The sequence below is a fragment of the Tympanuchus pallidicinctus genome, unplaced genomic scaffold (assembly GCF_026119805.1).
Source record: "Tympanuchus pallidicinctus isolate F22 unplaced genomic scaffold, pur_lepc_1.0 scaffold8, whole genome shotgun sequence".
In the NCBI taxonomy this organism is placed as follows: Eukaryota; Metazoa; Chordata; class Aves; order Galliformes; family Phasianidae; genus Tympanuchus; species Tympanuchus pallidicinctus.
The window spans coordinates 53,095,530-53,101,385 of record NW_026294802.1 but is presented as its reverse complement, the minus strand read 5'-3'; the positions used below and the strand labels follow the sequence as shown (position 1 = coordinate 53,101,385).

At 48.8% G+C, this 5,856-nt stretch overlaps 1 long non-coding RNA gene across 1 annotated transcript; it reads right to left on the bottom strand.

The window, feature by feature from the left end:
- Positions 1-306: 306 nt before the first annotated feature.
- Positions 307-5,563, bottom strand: LOC128073323 (uncharacterized). The gene is made up of 2 exons (XR_008202676.1): positions 4,916-5,563; positions 307-1,488 (listed from the first exon to the last, which is right to left on the bottom strand). It is a non-coding gene; the product is annotated as an uncharacterized LOC128073323 (long non-coding RNA).
- Positions 5,564-5,856: the final 293 nt, after the last annotated feature.

The window sequence follows — 5,856 nt, the reverse complement described above, 5'->3', positions numbered from 1 at the left end:
GAGCTGGGCAATGTGTGCAGCTGCTTTATTATGAGTATGTGTTGGTATTTCTGCAGCAAACCCAGGCCCGTGGCCCTGCAGTTCAGCTTTGTTTTTGCAAATACTCCTGGGAACTAATTTATAAAGCAGGTGTGCTCACCAAAACGTGACTGGTGCTGGTCCAGTTAGCTGGGAAGTGCAAGGTGGGAATGGGAAACTGTTGAGAAAAAGCACAGACATCAAGTGCCAGCAAAGCTATCCTTCTTTGCAACAGAGCAAAGGCTTTACCTCTGGACTTGCTTCTAGCTCTCCCCTGATGCTCTCCAGTTATCCTATTTTTGGTGAGGGCTGCAGGCTGCCCCGCTAACGTGACGGCATGGAGAAATGGTAATGAATGCAGAGAATCCTTCCAGCTGAGAAACAGACCCAAATCCTAACGCTGCTGCAATCTGGGAGGTTGTTTGTGCAAAACATCGCAGGGCAGAAGGGTTTGAATAATTTTGGTAATTAAGAAATTAGAATAATTATGGTCTTTCCTGAGAGAACTCCAAAATAAATGCATACATCAGTGTGAGCTTGGAGAGAGCAGGTTATTCCTTACCGTGATCATCTCAACAGCAGGAATTGGACTCGATGATCCTTATGGGTCCCTTCCAGCTCTGGGTGTTCTATGATTCTATCAGCTTCTGCTGGGCTTTCTCTGCTGTTTGTTGGGAAAAGCAGGGTGAGTTGTGGTGGGGAGATGCCACCAGACAGGAATGAGGGCATAGGAGGACAATTCTGGTCAGCTAATGCATTTATTCAGGATGAATAAACCCCTTGTGGTAAGCAGAGCTCCCTAATCTCCCTCTCCCATGGTGTAACGACTCCAGTAGCATCAGCTCTTAGCTGCACCCAGCGATTTTTCCTACCAATTACCCACTGGTTCCAGTCCATCTCCCTCTGAAATAACAGACAGGTCATTAACATCAAATTCCAGCCGGATGATAAGGGAATTTGTTGCTGAGATGATCACCAAAGCCACGATGATGAACGGGCTCAGAGGGAATTTAAGGCATTATTTCCCAGTGCTCACTGCTGGTTATCTCCTTTGCTCTGTGCTTTGTCTGCAGCCCGTAGGCCGACTCCTCAATTGCTTTTCAGTTCTCCTTCAGGGGTTATTTCTGTTCAGGGACTTGCATGTGTCTCCAGGCTCTGCTTTCCCTTACCACAATTCTTGTTCAAGGGACAAGGCAACGACAATTAGCCCCATGGAGGTGATGATGCTTTGGACTGGGCTTGTTGTACTTGGCACCCTGTCAGCAGATGGCTCTGCGATGAGGAAGGTGCTTGTTCAAGGGACTTCAATCATTCCTGGGGTGCAGCTCACTGCAATAAAAGAAGCTCCTTTGCTTTTGAAGCCGGTGAGGTGATGCAGTTTTAAGATGGGTTCCCCGCTGCTGCTCAGCTCCAAAATTGAGGTTGCTCGGCTTCCCCTCCTCGACGTGAGCTCGGCGGTGTTATCACAAGCTGTTTAATAGCAGAGATGGATCAAAGAGAAGGATTCCCAGCTGCAGCCCAATAAATTCTGAGTGCAGCTGCTGCTGAAGCAGGTTATCACCTGAAGAGCTGGGGCAACCCATGGCTGACTCTTAATAGACCCAGCCACTAGGAGCAGGAAGATGTGCAGCCTCTCTCTTTCACCCAGTCCCAGCTGGTCCAGTGGCTAGAAAACACAGAGATAAGGAGAAATCACCAAACTGCTGTTTCTGCTGAAGAAAAGGGAGAATCTGATCACCTTTAGCAGACTGACCATGCCTGAAAACCTACCAGAAAGCTCCAAACACTCCTCAAAGACCTCTCTCCAAGCCAAGTTCATCAGTGACCTTTTCTCATTCAGAATCTTCTGCCAGATTTGCAGAGGAGCAGTGATGCACAGAGCAGCCCCAGCAAAACAGACCACCCAATGTTCACATGCCATGCAATGGAAGAAAACCCAAAATGTAGCTGAGGACAACAGGTGCTCAGTTTTTGCAAAACTGTGGTTTTAAGATTTGGATCTCAGTGTTCCAGCAAGGAAAGGCAGGGCCACTTCCCAGAGATTATGACCAGCTGGAAAGTTGACCCCTGGCTGGTTTTCTCTTTCCCAGCAATACAATCACAGCTAACACAATTCCTTGCTATTGCAGCCTGTGTGGATTTTCTCTCTTGGGACAGAGAAGACAATTTCCCAATGAGAATGTTGCCCACTCCCCTCATTCTGACCTGGCCTGGTAGACTGCAGCTCCTGAACAGCTGAGCTAAAGCACAGGCTGGTTTTTACAGAGTTGCTCCAAAATTCTCCTATTCCACAGCAGGAAGGAACAAGAGCTATGCATGACAGTTATTTTTAGCTATGTTTTGGCTTTATTTTTTCCTATGTTTTAGCTGATTTTTGCTTTTGCCTCTGCAGTGGCACCATCCAGCCGCCTTGGCCACTCCATCCTTCTGCTCTCATGCTTTTCCCCTATAAAGGGAGCAGAACTTGATCTGCTACAGCTCTGCTCCACTCCACATGAAAGGCAGAGGGAGGAGAGCGGCCCTGGGATCAGCCAGCCCTCCCTAAGCAGTGGGATGCTGATGGTGAGGAATCATCACTCTGATTGAGCAGGGCCTCATCTATCATCTCTCACAGCAAAAGTCCAAGGTGTTTAGCATTAAGAGCCCCGGCTGAGTTTATATGGAGATGCAGCCTATGCTACATTTAAGATTGACCAGAGGGTAAACGTTAGATCTCCTTTCAGCCTTCCCCCCCCCCTTTCTGAAGACAATCACATTTGGGGATCTGAAGTCTGGATCTAATATATAGCACAGTATTAATAGTTGTTGGAAGTAGTTGCTACAAGCTATTACTGAGGCAAAGTAAAAGAAATCAGATGTTTACGTACAATTATGCCATTGTGCAGATCAGTGGCCAAGAGAGAGCATGGACAGTAAAAAGGAAAAGTGCCTTTTAGTATTTTGGGATGGCGTCAAGATGGACAGATAGGGAGGGGAAGGCATGAGGGGAGCTCAGATTTCCCTGCCATCCCTCTTTGTGGAGATGTGCAGGGGAGGAATGAGCCCCAGTCTGCAAGGAGGGTGTTGTTCCCCAAGCACGGTGGTATGGATGGAAGTGCAGCAGCACTGTGTGCCACCAGGGCCACGGTGACAGCAGTGCTTGGAGCAGCGTGGCCAACTGACCCCACTCTGCACTGATTTTAGTTCCAATAAAACAATGATTAGAGGTTTTGCTCCTGTAATCAGCCAGCTCTACGATCTACCCTACAGACACCGTGATTTCCTGCAAGCTAAAGGAGTACTTCACCTTCACCTTGACCTCAGGGCAGCAACACCTCTCCAGCCTAATTTCACTCCCAAGAGTGAACTCACACACATCAGCACCGTGCTCTGGGTACAGCCTCTCTCCAGACCCTCTAGCAGAGGGCTCCCCAGGCAGCTGTGGTGCTCCTCCTTGCATGATGCAATACCTCAGGGCACCCCAGTGCCTTTTGTGGGCAGCAGGACCTTAAGTGTCACCCAGCAGATGTGGGGACACTTTGTCCCATCCAAAGCTCAGCCCTCATGGCAGTCTGCATGCAAAAAATCTCAGCCAGCATCCCAGGAAAGTTCCCATCCTAGCCATCCACGCGGCCCATGGGAGGATGAAGGCAGCAGGGGGATGGGGGGGGAAGATAAACAGTTTTCTAGACAGGCATGGCTCGAGCCCATCTTACAAGAAACACATGGTCTCTGACACAGTATTTAGCCCTACTGTAACGTGGTCCATTTGGAGGCTGGTGGCTGTGTGGAGAGCTGTAGTAAAACATTCTTTGCTGGTAACACAGAGAGAGAGAGAGAGAGAGAGAGAGAGAAACCCACCCTTAGTAATAATAATTGTTTTAACTCCGTAAGGGCTGGAAGAAAGGATGGCACAGTGCTTCTCCTGGAGCAGGGATGTGGTTCAGCGCCAAGCAAAGTACCCAGCACTGCTCTGAAGCACTGCTCCCAATGGGCACTGACCCCTTGGCTCTGCCCCATTAGACCCAGAGGAGAGGAGCCAGCATCTTTCGGGTCTGGATTTGTTCTCTGAGCAGAGGAACAGCTGAAGGAACAGTCCTGGGAAGGATCGCAATGTTAAGCCAAAGAAAAAGGCTTTTTTTTTTTTAGTTTTATTCAACTTTTCTGCTCATTAGCTCAGGAACTTACAGTTGGAGCTGTCACTGGGCTCCTCCTGCCAATATAGTGCAGGGCTTCGAGCAGTTACATCATTTGGCTCTGCAGAGCAGCTAAGTGGAAACACATTTGCTCGTGCTCCTTCTTGATTCTCCCAGGTCTCACAGAGCATCAGAAGGCTCACAGGGCACCCAGCACCAACCTGGGACCATCCCAAACTACCCTGCAATGCGCCCAGCCCCACAGCCACCCCTGCTCTGGGTGAAACAGTGAAGGTTTGGGTATTTAGCAGCACCCTGGTTCTCTCTATTAGCAAACAATCCTTTCTGCCTCCTTATGCTTCCCCTTGGATTTCTCCTAGACCCACGTATGTCCTTCCCCACCCTGCAGAGCCCCACGGCCAGCACTCCTGACCCTTCCCACTCCTTTGTTTTCTGCTCTGATTTGCCCAGGCAGAAATTCTTTTTGCCTTCAGTTTAATCAGCTGCCTCGCTCCTCCCCCAGGAAGGGCTGCAATTAACATCAGCAAAGAAATAGCTGTGTCCAGCATGGTCCACTACTCTGGCCCTTGTTACTGAGACCAGGAGGAGGAGGAAAGAAGTCAGGGGCAATAAAGAACTGCTCCAGTTCCCAACTTAAACAAACTTAACTTTTTTTTATGTAACGTAACCAAAGGAGAAGGAAGTTCAGAGAGTTTTGCTTTTAATCTCCCCATTCAAAGAAAAGGCTTCTCATTTACAATGAACATTGGTGCATCTTTTACCTTACAGCCTCAGGGCAGACAGCAACGTGCATCCCAGCCCTCAGGGCATCTCTGGTGGGTTGTCAGCAGGGCAGCAACACATCCTCCCAGGACTGGTGGCTAAACGTAGTGATGGTCATATTCCAAACAGTGGGATGTGAATGGTGCCTGGAATCCAAGGAGAAAAACTGCTGCTGGTGGCAACTCACACCTGCTGAATGGGAAGAACATGAATGGCTACAGCAGAGAGCACCACGTTTCTGAGCTCCCAGGTTTGTGTCAGGTCCCTAAAGAGGCAAGGCAAGCTCCCAAGCCAACAAACAATGCCCATCAGGACCTGCTCCTTACCCAGCTGTGCTTCATCTGCCCAGCAGAGGCTGAGTGTTAGCACCTGGGGGGGGGGGGTGAGCACAGCTTCAGTGACCATCTGCAGCCCAGGACAACAGGGCAATGCAACCACACCAAGTGCTTTCCCCTATACTTATTATCAGATCAGTCAAAACTGCAGTGTCCATTTATGCCTTTTTCTTCAGAAAAATACCAATTGAAAAGAATGCTAACATCAGCTCAGTCCTTTTACAACCAAGGGCAAATAAGATGCTGCAGGAAAAGAATAAAAATAAATAACGATGCAGCTGAAACATTTCTGGCTATGACAGGATTGTGCAGTGTTCATGTTACCTACCATGGTTCCATTTGCTCCTCTATTAACCAGAGGACAAGGGTGGCTGGCAGCCAGCCATGCCTACAAGTACTCTGTGCCTTGGTGTCCCTTAGGCACAAGGATAAGGAAACTGCAGAAAGTTGGATGCTCTTGGACAGGAGATGTGTCTGAGCAGAATGCCCCAACACGGTTGGACTCGATGATGCTGGTGGTCTTTTCCAACTTTAAGGATTCTGTGAACACAAGTAATCGTTCTTCTTGCATCTCTTTCAGGTCATGACACCCAAACCAGATTTTC